We start from the raw sequence: 14,120 nt of genomic DNA on the forward strand, positions 1-14,120 counted from the left end.
GTTGTTTTAGTTGTAAAAATGTGTAAGGAAGTGAGATAAAGATAGGGTAAGTTTGTTATTTACAGGTCAAAGAGCTAAAGTAAAGAATGATTTAATCAATTCTGAGAAGAAAGCATTTCTGAAGAAACTGGTTGCAACAATTGAGAGATCAAAGGGAAGGAACGTATTTAAGGAAATACCAAAGCCTATCTGGAGGGTTAGCTGGTCAGATCCCCCAGAAGAAGCAGGATAGCTGATCGGAACTCCCCGAAGACAGTGTGAACAAGGCCAGACCTGAAGACCCAGTTGCTGCCAGCCTCAGGGGACACCCCAAGGAAAAAAACACTGTGTGGTAAAAACTACTGGAATCCTATAGATTTTAAAATCTATAAGAATAGTTGCTGAACAGAAAAGGGAAAGGTTAGCTCTGAGGGTAGTTAAGATTTGTCAGACTGTTTTAAAGTACTGCTTACTGTGTGAAGCCATTTTTGCGATTACATTTAATTGTGTTTTTTTCTTTTACTCTTTTAATAAATGTTTACTTGACCATAAAATCATCAGAAGTAGTCAGGGAAATCATCTCCTGATTTCAGAACCACTCCTCATATGATACAAATTGGAAAAACCTTTTTGGCAGCTGTTTCTAGTTTCCATCTGGGATTTGAGCAGCTCGGCATTCACCATCCACCATGTCATAACAATAATCACTGGTAGAGTCTTAGTGGCATGAAGGTGAATGCTGTCATTCTGAAAGAGGATAGGAGGTTCATACTTCACGGAGTCATTACCACTTTCCCTGTGCAGCACTTCAGAGTCTCGCAAGCTGTACCTGTAGCCATGATGTCAACAATTTGAACTTGCTTAGCAGCAAGCTTTACCTGCACAAGAGCAGTGTCAGCTTTTACTGCAGCACTTGGACTTCTGCTTATGCAATGGAAGCTAAGACATTGACCATCAGACACTACATCGTAATCAGATCCACTAAAGGAGTTGGCTACTACTGCCGCTGGAAAGGATGAACTTCATGCTTTGCTAAAGCAATGTGCAAAATTGGTGCCAGATTCCTTTATGTCTTTGACATTAACTGCAAGAAAATCCATCAGGCATTTCAGTGTATACCTATCAGATTTCTTTTGTCGGATGTTCCAGCAAAGTCAATATCGGAGTCCCTCTACAGCAGAACTCGACTTTCCCTTCTGGCGAACTGGCACCTGTGCTAGCCTTATTCCCTAATCTCGCTCCTGTCTCTTATGCCAGTGTCTCATCATAAGACCATAAGACATAGGAGCAGAAATTAGGCCATTCGGCCCATCGAGTCTGCTCCGCCATTCAATCATGGCTGATAAGTTTCTCAACCCCATTATCCCGCCTTCTCCCCGTAACCTTTGATCCCCTTACCAATCAAGAACCTATCTATCTCAGTCTTAAATACACTCAATGACCGGGCCTCCACAGCCTTCTGTGGCAATGAATTTCATAGATTCACCACTCTCTGGCTAAAGAAGTTTCTCCTCATCTCTGTTCTTCCCTTTACTCTGAGGCTGTGCCCTCGGGTCCTAGTCTCTCCAACTAATGGAAACATCTTCCCCATGTCCACTCTATCAAGGCTTTTCAGTATTCTGTAAGTTTCAATCAGATCCCCCCTCATTCTTCTAAAATCAATCGAGTATAGACCCAGAGTCCTCAAAACGTTCCTCATATGTTAAGCCTTTCATTCCTGGGATCGTTCTCGTGAACCTCCTCTGGACCCACCCCAGGGCCAGCACATCCTTCCTGAGATACGGGACCCAAAATTGCTCACAATATTCTAAATGTGGTCTGACCAGAGCCTTATAAAGCCTCAGCAGCACATCCCTGCTTTTATATTCTAGTCCTCTCGAAATAAATGCCAACATTGCATTTGCCTTCCTAAATACCGGCTCAACCTGCAAGTTAACCTTTAGAGAATCCTGGACTAGGACTCCCAAGTCCCTTTGCACTCCAGATTTCTGAATTCTCTCCCCATTTAGAAAATAGTCTATGCCTCTATTCTTCCTACCAAAGTGCATGACCTCACACTTCCCTATGTTGTATTCCATCTGCCACTTCTTTGCCCATTCTCCTAACCAAATCCTTCTGCAGCCTCCCCGCCTCCTCAATACTACCTGTCCCTCCATCTATCATTGTATTATCTGCAAACCTAGCCAGATTACCTTCAGTTCCTTCATCTAGATCATTAATGTATTAAGTGAAAAGTTGTGGTCCCAACACTGACCCCTGCAGAACTCCACTAGTCACCGGCTGCCATCCTGAGAAGGACCCCCTTATCCCCACTCTCTGCCTCCTGCCAGATAACCAATCTATCCATGCTAGTGCCTTGCCTCTAACACCATGGGCTCTTATCTTACTGAGCAGCCTCCTGTGCGGCACCTTGTCAAAGGCCTTCTGGAAGTCCAAGTAGATAACATCCATTGGCTCTCCTTTGTCTAACCTACTCGTTACCTCCTCAAAGAATTCTAACAGATTTGTCAGGCATGACCTCCCCTTGTGCAGATCATGTGCAGATCTAGCTTCTACGCCAACTTCTAAAGTATATGCAGCGTTAGTATCTGAGCTGGTGAGAGTGAATGAGTTTCCACTGTGTCACAGCCTTTCTGCTTTTTCACCTGTGACTCTGCTACCATTGCCTAACCAGTTCACAGTTCTTGAATGTCTGAAGGGAGAATTAAATTAAGTTCTAATTTCCTCTTTCAGTATCAGAGTGCATTTAACAGCAAACGAAAAGTGATCAGTCGATTGGCTAATGCTGCTAATTATGTAGATTTGGTGAGTATGAGAACAGATTTAAATAATTATATCAAAATAATTTTCCCTGAACTTATCAATCACAATGTGCAGAGCGCAGAATCTTTGCAGCAGTAAGACGGGAGTTTATGACATGACTAAAGAGTACAGTGAGATGGTTTTATAATATGGGTAAAATATGGAGGGAGACAGAGGTTTATCAGGTGAGTAAAAAGTGTAGTGAGACAGGTTTATGCAATTTGTAAAGAGTGCCGGGAGTCAGGGGTTTATGAGATGAACCAAGAGTGCAGTGAGACAGGAGGTTATGAGATGGTACAGAGGGCAGTGAGACAGCGGTGTATGAACTGGTAATGGGAGATAGGGGTTTATGAGATGCGTAAAGAGTGCAGTGAGACGGGTTTATGAACTGGGTAAAGAGTGCACTGAGAGAGCATTTTAGGAGATGGGTAAAGTTTGGAGGGAGACAGTGGTTTAGGAGTAAAGAGTGCATTCAGAATGGGGTTTGTGAGATGAGTAAAGAGTGCAGTGAGACAAGGGTTTGTGAGATGAGTGAAGAGTGCAGTGAGACAGGGGTTTGTGAGATGGGTAAAGAGTGCAGTGAGACAGGAGTTTGTCAGATGAGTAAAGAGTGCAATGAGACAGATTTGTGAGATGGGTAAAGAGTGCAGTGAGACATTGTTTTGTGAGATGAGTAAAGAGTGCAGTGAGACTGGTTTGTGAGATGGGTAAAGAGTGCGGTGAGACAGGAGTTTGTGAGATGAGTGAAGAGTGCAGTGAGACAGGGGTTTGTGAGATGGGTAAAAAGTGCCGTGAGACTGCGGTTTAGGAGTTGGGTAAAAAGAGCAGTAAGACAGGGGTTTATGAGATGGGTAATGTTTGCAGGGACACAGTGATTTTGCAGTTGGGTAAAGAGTGCAATGAGAATGGGGTTTGTGATATGGGTAAAGAGTGCAGTGAGACGGGTTTGTGAGATGAGTAAAGAGTGCAGTGAGACAGGTTTGTGAGATGGGTAAAGATTGCAGTGAGACGGGTTTGTGAGATGGGTAAAGAGTGCAGTGAGACAGGGGTTTGTGAGATGGGTAAAGAGTGCAGTGAGACAGGGGTTTGTGAGATGAGTGAACAAGTGAGACGGGTTTGTGAGATGGGTAAAGAGTGCAGTGAGACAGGGATTTGTGAGATGGGTAAGGAGTGCAGTGAGATAGGGGTTTACGAGATGAGTAAAGAGTGCAGTGAGACGGGTTTGTGAGATGGGTAAAGGGTGCGGTGAGACAGGGGTTTGTGAGATGAGTAAAGAGTGCAGTGAGACAGGGGTTTGTGAGATGGGTAAAGAATGCAGTGAAACAGGGGTTTGTGAGTTGGGTAAAGAGTGCAGTGAGACAGGGATTTGTGAGATGGGTAAAGAGTGCAGTGAGACAGGGGTTTGTGAGATGGGTAAAGAGTGCAGTGAAACAGGGGTTTGCGAGATGGGTAAAGAGTGCAGGGAGACAGGGAATTGTGAGATGGGTAAAGAGTGCAGTGAGACGGGTTTTTGAGATGAGTAAAGAGTCCAGTGAGATGGGTTTGTGACATGGGTAAAGAGTGCAGTGAGACGGGTTTGTGAGATTGGTAAAGAGTGCAGTGAGACGGGTTTGGGAGATGAGTACAGAGTGCAGTGAGAAAGGGGTTTGTGAGATGAGAAAAGAGTGCAGTGAGACAGGGGTTTGTGAGATGAGTAAAGAGTGCAGTGAGACAGGGGTTTGTGAGATGGGTAAAGAGTGCAGTGAGACAGGGGTTTGTGAGATCGGTAAATAGTGCAGTGAAACAGTGGTTCGTGAGATGGGTAAAGAGTGCAATGAGACAGGGGTTTGCGAGATGGGTAAAGAGTGCAGTGAGACACGGGTTTATGAGATGGGTACAGAGTGCAGTGAGACAGGGGTTTACTAGATGAGTAAAGTGTGCAGTGAGACAGGGGTTTGTGAGATGGGTAAAGAGTGCAGTGAGACAGGTGTTTGTGAGATCGGTAAAGAATGCAGTGAGACAGGTTTGTGAGATGGGTAAAGAGTGCAGTGAGACAGTGGTTTTCGAGATGGGTTAAAAATGCAGTGAGACAGGGGTTTGTGTGATGGGTAAAAAGTGCATCAGGGAGACAGGAGTATACAAGATGGGTAAAGCCTGCAGTGAGACAGGGGTTTATGAGAAGAGTAAAAAGTGCAGTGAGACAGGGGTTTGTGAGATGGGTAAAGAGTGCAGTGAGACAGGGGTTTTTGAGATGGGTAAAGAGTGCAGTGAGACAGCGGTTTACTAGTTGGGTAAAAAGAGCAGTAAGACAGGGGTTTATGAGATGGGTAAAGTTTGCAGGGAGACAGTGATTTAGGAGTTGGGTAAAGAGTGCAATGAGAATGGGGTTTGTGAGATGGGCAAAGAGTGCAGTGAGACGGGTTTGTGAGATGAGTAAAGAGTGCAGTGAGACGGGTTTGTGAGATTTGGTATAGAGTGCAGTGAGACGGATTTGTGAGATGGGTAAAGAGTGCAGTGAGACTGGGTTGTGAGATGAGTAAAGAGTGCAGTGAGAAAGGGGTTTGTGAGATGAGTAAAGAGTGCAGTGAGACAGGTTTGTGAGATCAGTAAAGAGTGCAGTGAGACAGGGGTTTGTGAGATGGGTAAATAGTGCAGTGAGAAAGGGGGTTGTAAGATGGGTAAAGAGTGCAGTGAGACAGGGGTTTGCGAGATGGGTAAAGAGTGCAGTGAGACAGTGGTTTGCGAGATGGGTAAACAGTGCAGTGAGACAGGGCTTTGTGAAATGGGTAAAGAGTGCAGTGAGACAGGGCTTTACGAGATGAGTAAAGAGTGCAGTGAGACAGGGGTTTGTGAGATGGGTAAAGAGTCCGGTGAGACAGGGGTTTGTGAGATGAGTAAAGAGTGCAGTGAGACAGGGGTTTGTGAGATGGATAAAGAGTGCAGTGAGACAGGGGTTTGTGAGATGGGTAATCAATGCAGTGAGACGGGTTTGTGAGACGGGTAATGAGTGCAGTGAGACAGGGGTTTGCGAGATGGGTAAAGAGTGCAGTGAGACAGGGGTTTGTGAGATGAGTAAAGAGTGCAGTGAGACAGGGGTTTGTGAGATGAGTAAAAAGTGTAGTGTGACGGGTTTGTGAGATGAGCAAAGAGTGCAGTGAGATGAGTTTATGAGATGAGTAAAGTGTGCAGTGAGACAGCGGTCTGTGAAATGTGTAAAGAGAGCAGTGAGACGGGTTTGTGAGATGGGAACGGAGTGCAGTGAGATAGAGGTTTGTGAGATGGGTAAAGAGTGCAGTGAGACAGGCGTTTATGAATTGGATAAAGAGTGCAGTGAGACGGGTTTCTGAGATGGGTAAAGAGTGCAGTGAGACGGGTTTGTGAGATGGGTAAAGAGTGCAGTGAGACAGGGGTTTGTGTGATGAGTAAAGAGTGCAGTGAGACAGGGGTTTGTGAGATGAGTAAAGCGTGCAGTGAGACAGGGGTTTGTGAGATGGGTAAAGAGTGCATTGAGACAGGGGTTTGTGAGATGGGTAAAGAGTGCAGTCAGACGGGTTTGTGAGATGAGTAAAGAGTGCAGTGAGACAGGGATTTGTGAGATGAGTAATGAGTGAAGTGAGACAGGGGTTTGTGAGATGAGTAAAGAGTGCAGTGAGACAGGGGTTTGTGAGATGAGTAAAGAGTGCCATGAGACAGGGGTTTATGAGATGAGTAAAGAGTGAATTGAGACAGGGGTTTGTGAGATGGGTAAAGAGTGCAGAGAGACAGGGGTTTTTGAGATGAGTAAAGAGAGCAGTGAGATAGGGTTTTGTGAGATGGGTAAAGAGTGCAGTCACATGGGTTTTTGTGATGAGTAAAGAGTGCAGTGAGACAGGGGTTTGTGAGATGAGTAAAGAGTGCAGTGAGACAGGGGTTTGTGAGATGAGTAAAGAGTGCCGTGAGACAGGGGTTTGTGAGATGGGTAAAGAGTGCAGTGAGATGGGTTTGTGAGATGAGTAAAGAGTGCAGTGAGACAGGGGTTTGTGAGATGCGTAAAGAGTGCAGTGAGACAGGCGTTTGTGAGATGAGTAAAGAGTGAATTGAGACAGGGGTTTGTGAGATGGGGAAAGAGTGCAGTGAGACGGGTTTGTGAGATGGGTAAAGAGTGCAGTGAGACAGGGGTTTGTGAGATGTGTAAAGCGTGCAGTGAGACAGGGGTTTGTGAGATGGGTAAAGAGTGCAGTGAGACAGGGGTTTGTGAGATGGGTAAAGAGTGCAGTCAGACGGGTTTGTGAGATGAGTAAAGAGTGCAGTGAGACGGGTTTGTGAGATGAGTAAAGAGTGCAGTGAGACAGGGGTTTGTGAGATGAGTAAAGAGTGCATGAGACAGGAGTTTGTGAGATGAGTAAAGAGTGCATTGAGACAGCGCTTTGTGAGATGGGTAAAGAGTGCAGTGAGACAGGGGTTTGTGAGATGGGTAAAGAGTGCAGTGAGACAGGGGTTTGTGAGATGAGTAAAGCGTGCTGTGAGACAGGGGTATGTGAGATGGGCAAAGAGTGCAGTGAGACGGGTTTGTGAGATGAGTAAAGAGTGCAGTGAGACGGGTTTATGAGATTTGGTATAGAGTGCAGTGAGACGGATTTGTGAGATGGGTAAAGAGTGCAGTGAGACATGGTTGTGAGATGAGTAAAGAGTGCAGTGAGAAAGGGGTTTGTGAGATGAGTAAAGAGTGCAGTGAGACAGGAGTTTGTGAGATGGGTAAAGAGTGCAGTGAGACAGGGGTTTGTGAGATGGGTAATCAATGCAGTGAGACGGGTTTGTGAGACTGATAATGAGTGCAGTGAGACAGGGGTTTGCGAGATGGGTAAAGAGTGCAGTGAGACAGGGGTTTGTGAGAGGGGTAAAAAGTGCATCAGGGAGACAGGAGTACACAAGATGGGTAAAGCATGCAGTGAGACAGGGTTTTATGAGACGAGTAAAAAGTGCAGTGAGACAGGGGTTTGTGAGATGAGTAAAGAGTGCAGTGAGACAGGGGTTTGTGAGATGGGTAAAGAGTGCAGTGAGATGGGTTTGTGAGATGAGTAAAGAGTGCAGTGAGACAGGGGTTTGTGAGATGAGTAAAGAGTGCAGTGAGACAGGGGTTTGTGAGATGAGTAAAGAGTGAATTGAGACAGGGGTTTGTGAGATGGGGAAAGAGTGCAGTGAGACGGGTTTGTGAGATGGGTAAAGAGTGCAGTGAGACAGGGGTTTGTGAGATGTGTAAAGCGTGCAGTGAGACAGGGGTTTGTGAGATGGGTAAAGCGTGCAGTGAGACAGGGGTTTGTGAGATGGGTAAAGAGTGCAGTGAGACAGGGGTTTGTGAGATGGGTAAAGAGTGCAGTGAGATGGGTTTGTGAGATGAGTAAAGAGTGCAGTGAGACAGGGGTTTGTGAGATGAGTAAAGAGTGCAGTGAGACAGGGGTTTGTGAGATGAGTAAAGAGTGCATTGAGACAGGGGTTTGTGAGATGGGTAAAGAGTGCAGTGAGATGGGTTTGTGAGATGAGTAAAGAGTGTAGTGAGACAGGGGTTTGTGAGATGAGTAAAGAGTGCTGTGAGACAGGGGTTTGTGAGATGAGTAAAGAGTGAATTGAGACAGGGGTTTGTGAGATGGGGAAAGAGTGCAGTGAGACGGGTTTGTGAGATGGGTAAAGAGTGCAGTGAGACAGGGGTTTGTGAGATGTGTAAAGCGTGCAGTGAGACAGGGGTTTGTGAGATGGGTAAAGCGTGCAGTGAGACAGGGGTTTGTGAGATGGGTAAAGAGTGCAGTCAGACGGGTTTGTGAGATGAGTAAAGAGTGCAGTGAGACGGGTTTGTGAGATGAGTAAAGAGTGCAGTGAGACAGGGTTTTGTGAGATGAGTAAAGAGTGCAGTGAGACAGGGGTTTGTGAGATGAGTAAAGAGTGCATTGAGACAGCGCTTTGTGAGATGGGTAAAGAGTGCAGAGAGACAGGGGTTTTTGAGATGAGTAAAGAGAGCAGTGAGATAGGGTTTTGTGAGATGAGTAAAGTGTGCAGTGAGACAGGGGTTTGTGAGATGGGTAAAGAATGCAGTGAGACAGGGGTTTGTAGGATGGGTAAAGAGTGCAGTGAGACGTGTTTGTGAGATGAGTAATGAATGCTGTGAGACTGGTTTGCGAGATGAGTAAAGAGTGCAGTGAGATAGGGTTTTGTGAGGTGAGTAAAGAGTGCAGTCAGACGAGTTTATGAGATGAGGAAAGTATGCAGTGAGACACGGGTTTGTGAGATGAGTAAAGAGTGCAGTGAGACATCTTTGTGAGATGTGAAAAGTGTGCAGTGAGACGGGTTTGTGAGATGGGTAAAAAGTGCTGTCAGACGTGTTTGTGAGATGAGTAATGAATGCTGTGAGACTTGTTTGCAAGTTGAGTAAAGAGTGCAGTGAGATAGGGTTTTGTGAGATGAGTAAAGAGTGCAATCAAACAGGGGTTTGTGAGATGGGTAAAGAGTGCAGTGAGACAGGGGTCTGTGAAATGTGTAAAGAGAGCAGTGAGACGGGTTTGTGAGATGGGAAAGGAGTGCAGTGAGATAGAGGTTTGTGAGTTGGGTAAAGAGTGCAATGAGACAGGGGTTTTTGAGTTGGATAAAGAGTGCAGTGAGACAGGTTTCTGAGATGGGTAAAGAGTGCAGTGAGACAGGGGTTTGTGAGATGGGTAAAGAGTGCAGTGAGACAGGGGTTTGTGAGATGTGTAAAGAGTGTAGTGAGACAGGGGTTTGTGAGATGTGTAAAGCGTGCAGTGAGACAGTGGTTTGTGAGATGGGTAAAGAGTGCAGTGAGACAGGGGTTTGTGAGATGGGTAAAGAGTGCAGTCAGACGGGTTTGTGAGATGAGTAAAGAGTGCAGTGAGACAGGGGTTTGTGAGATGAGTAAAGAGTGCAGTGAGACAGGGATTTGTGAGATGAGTAAAGAGTGCAGTGAGACAGGCGTTTGTGAGATGAGTAAAGAGTGCATTGAGACAGGGGTTTGTGAGATGGGTAAAGAGTGCACTGAGACTGGGGTTTGTGAGATGAGTAATGAGTGCAGGCAGACGGGTTTATGAGATGAGTAAAGTGTGTAGTGAGACAGGGGTTTGTGAGATGGGTAAAGAGTGCAGTGAGACAGGGGTTTGCGAGATGAGTATAGAGTGCAGTGAGACACGAGTTTATGAGATGAGTAAAGAGTGCTGTGAGACAGGGGTTTGTGATATGAGTAAAGAGTGCAGTGAGACAGGGGTTTGTGAGATGAGTAAAGAGTGCAGTGAGACAGGAGTTTATGAGATGAGTAAAGAGTGCTGTGAGACAGGGGTTTGTGAGATGAGTAAAGAGTGCAGTGAGACAGGGGTTTGTGAGATGGGTAAAGAGTGCAGTGAGACGGGTTTGTGAGATGGGAAAGGAGTGCAGTGAGATAGAGGTTTGTGAGATGGGTAAAGAGTGCAGTGAGACAGGGGTTTATGAATTGGATAAAGAATGCAGTGAGACAGGTTTCTGAGATGGGTAAAGAGTGCAGTGAGACAGGGGTTTGTGAGATGGGTAAAGAATGCATTGAGACGGGTTTGTGAGATGGGTAAAGAGTGCAGTCAGATGAGTTTATGAGATGAGTAAAGTGTGCAGTGAGACAGAGGTTTGTGAGATGGGTAAAGAGTGCAGTGAGACTTGTTTGTGAGATGAGCAATGAATGCTGTGAGACTGGTGTGCGAGATGAGTAAAGAGTGCAGTGAGATAGGGTTTTGTGAGATGAGTAAAGAGTGCAGTGAGACAGGGGTTTGTGAGATGGGAAAGGAGTGCAGTGAGATAGAGGTTTGTGAGATGGGTAAAGAGTGCAGTGAGATGGGTTTATGAGAAGGGTAAAGAGTGCAGTGAGACAGGGGTTTGTGAGATGGGTAAAGAGTGCAGTGAGACAGGTTTGTTAGATGTGTAAAGAGAGCAGTGAGACGGGTTTGTGAGATGGGTAAAGAGTGCAGTGTGACAGACGTTTATAGGTTGTATAAAGAGTGCAGTGAGACGGGTTTGTGAGATGGGCAAAGTGTGCATTGAGACAGGGGTTTGTGAGATGAGTAAAGAGTGCAGTGAGACAGGGGTTTGTGAGATGAGTAAAGATTGCAGTGAGACACGGGTTTGTGAGATGGGTAAAGAGCGCAGTGAGACAGGGATTTGTGAGATGAGTATAGAGTGCAGTGAGACAGGGGTCTGTGTGATGTGTAAAGAGAGCAGTGAGACGGTTTTGTGAGATGGGTAAAGTGTGCAGTGAGACGGGTTTGTGAGATCGGAAAAGAGTGCCGTGAGATAGAGATTTGTGAGATTGGTAAAGAGTGCAGTGAGACAGGGGTTTGTGAGGTGGGTAAAGAGTGCAGTCAGACAGAGGTTTATAAATTGGATAAAGAGTGCAGTGAGACGGGTTTGTGAGATGATTAAATAGTGCAGTGAGACAGGGGTTTGCGAGTTGGGTAAAGAGTGCTGTGAGACAGGGGTTTGTGAGATGGGCAAAGTGTGCATTGAGACAGGGGTTTGTGAGCTGGGTAAAGAGTGCAGTGAGATGGGTTTATGAGATGGGCAACGTGTGCATTGAGACAGGGGTTTGTGAGATGGGCAAAGTGTGCATTGAGACAGGGGTTTGTGAGATGGGTAAAGAGTGCAGTGAGACAGGGGTTTGTGAGATGAGTAAAGAGTGCAGTGAGACAGGGGTTTGTGACATGAGTAAAGTCTGCAGTGAGACAGGGGTTTTTGAGATGACTAAGGAGTGCAGTGAGACGGGTTTGTGAGATGGGTAAAAAGTGCAGTGAGACAGGAGTTTGTGAGATGAGTAAAGAGTGCAGTGAGACAGGGGTTTATGAGATGGGTAAAGAGCGCAGTGAGACAGGGGTTTGTTGATGAGTAAAGAGTGCAGAGAGACAGGGGTTTGTGAGATGAGTAAAGAGTGCGGTGAGACAGTGGTTTGTGAGATGAGTAGAGAGTGCAGTGAGTCCGGGGTTTGCGAGATGAGTAAAGAGTGCAGTGAGACAGGTGTTTGTGAGATGGGTAATGAGTGCAGTGAGACAAGGGTTTGCGAGATGTGTAAAGAGTGCAGTGAGACAGGGATTTGTGAGATGGGTAAAGAGTGCAGTGAGACAGGGGTTTGCGAGATGTGTATTGAGTGCAGTGAGACAGGGGTTTGTTAGATGAGTAAATAGTGCAGTGAGACAGGGGTTTGTGAGATGAGTAAAGAGTGCAGTGAGACCGGGGTTTGTGAGATGAGTAATGAGTGCAGTGAGACAGGGGTTTGTGAAATGTGTAAAGAGTGCAGTGAGATAGGGGTTTGTGAGATGAGTAAAGAGTGCAGTGAGACAGGGGTTTGTGAGATGGGTAAAGAGTGCAGTGAGACAGGGGTTTGTGAGATGAGTAAAGAGTGCAGTGAGACAGGGGTTTGCGAGATGAGTATAGAGTGCAGTGAGACGGTGGTTTGTGAGATGGGTAAAGAGTGCAGTGAGACGGGTTTGTGATATATGTAAAGAGTGCAGTGAGACAGGGGTTTGTGAGATGGGTAAAGAGTGCAGTGAGATGGGTTTGTGATATGTATAAAGAGTGCAGTGAGATGGGTTTGTGATATGTGTAAAGAGTGCAGTGAGACAGGGGTTTGTGAGATCGGTAAAGAGTGCAGTGAGACAGGGGTTTGTGAGATGTGTAAAGAGTGCAGTGAGACAGGGGTTTGTCGGATGAGTAAAGAGTGCGGTGAGACGGGTTTGTGAGATGAGTAAAGAGTGCACTGAGACAGGGGTTTGTAAGATGGGTAAAGAGTGCAGTGAGACAGGGGTTTGTGAGATGAGTAAAGGATGCAGTGAGACGGGTTTGTGAGATGGGAAAGGATTGCAGTGAGATAGAGGTTTGTGAGATGGGTAAAGAGTGCAGTGAGACAGGGGTTTATGAATTGGATAAAGAATGCAGTGAGACGGGTTTCTGAGATGGGTAAAGAGTGCAGTGAGACAGGGGTTTGTGAGATGGGTAAAGAATGCATTGAGACGGGTTTGTGAGATGGGTAAAGAGTGCAGTCAGATGAGTTTATGAGATGAGTAAAGTGTGCAGTGAGGCAAAGGTTTGTGAGATGGGTAAAGAGTGCAGTGAGACTTGTTTGTGAGATGAGCAATGAATGCTGTGAGACTGGTGTGCGAGATGAGTAAAGAGTGCAGTGAGATAGGGTTTTGTGAGATGAGTAAAGAGTGCAGTGAGACAGGGGTTTGTGAGATGGGTAAAGAGTGCAGTGAGATGGGTTTGTGAGATGAGTAAAGAGTGCAGTGAGATAGGGTTTTGTGAGATGAGTAATGTGTGCAGTGAGACAGGGGTCTGTGAGATGTGTAAAGAGAGCAGAGAGATAGGTTTGTGAGATGGGAAAGGAGTGCAGTGAGATAGAGGTTTGTGAGATGGGTAAAGAGTGCAGTGAGATGGGTTTATGAGAAGGGTAAAGAGTGCAGTGAGACAGGGGTTTGTGAGATGGGTAAAGAGTGCAGTGAGACAGGTTTGTTAGATGTGTAAAGAGAGCAGTGAGACGGGTTTGTGAGATGGGTAAAGAGTGCAGTGTGACAGACGTTTATAGGTTGTATAAAGAGTGCAGTGAGACGGGTTTGTGAGATGGGCAAAGTGTGCATTGAGACAGGGGTTTGTGAGATGAGTAAAGAGTGCAGTGAGACAGGGGTTTGTGAGATGAGTAAAGATTGCAGTGAGACACGGGTTTGTGAGATGGGTAAAGAGCGCAGTGAGACAGGGATTTGTGAGATGAGTATAGAGTGCAGTGAGACAGGGGTCTGTGTGATGTGTAAAGAGAGCAGTGAGACGGTTTTGTGAGATGGGTAAAGTGTGCAGTGAGACGGGTTTGTGAGATCGGAAAAGAGTGCCGTGAGATAGAGATTTGTGAGATTGGTAAAGAGTGCAGTGAGACAGGGGTTTGTGAGGTGGGTAAAGAGTGCAGTCAGACAGAGGTTTATAAATTGGATAAAGAGTGCAGTGAGACGGGTTTGTGAGATGATTAAATAGTGCAGTGAGACAGGGGTTTGCGAGTTGGGTAAAGAGTGCTGTGAGACAGGGGTTTGTGAGATGGGCAAAGTGTGCATTGAGACAGGGGTTTGTGAGCTGGGTAAAGAGTGCAGTGAGATGGGTTTATGAGATGGGCAACGTGTGCATTGAGACAGGGGTTTGTGAGATGGGCAAAGTGTGCATTGAGACAGGGGTTTGTGAGATGGGTAAAGAGTGCAGTGAGACAGGGGTTTGTGAGATGAGTAAAGAGTGCAGTGAGACAGGGGTTTGTGACATGAGTAAAGTCTGCAGTGAGACAGGGGTTTTTGAGATGACTAAGGAGTGCAGTGAGACGGGTTTGTGAGATGGGT

At 46.1% G+C, this 14,120-nt stretch overlaps 1 long non-coding RNA gene across 1 annotated transcript in view; it reads left to right on the forward strand.

The window, feature by feature from the left end:
• LOC144693087 (uncharacterized) overlaps window positions 1–14,120 on the forward strand; it is a 70,087-nt gene that overhangs the window by 39,168 nt on the left and 16,799 nt on the right. Inside the window, exon 3 of the long non-coding RNA XR_013579468.1 lies at window positions 2,713–2,784. This is a non-coding gene — a long non-coding RNA (uncharacterized LOC144693087). The remainder of the gene's footprint in view (window positions 1–2,712; window positions 2,785–14,120) is intronic.

Source organism: Cetorhinus maximus, chromosome 1 (assembly GCF_964194155.1).
Source record: "Cetorhinus maximus chromosome 1, sCetMax3.hap1.1, whole genome shotgun sequence".
In the NCBI taxonomy this organism is placed as follows: domain Eukaryota; kingdom Metazoa; phylum Chordata; class Chondrichthyes; order Lamniformes; family Cetorhinidae; genus Cetorhinus; species Cetorhinus maximus.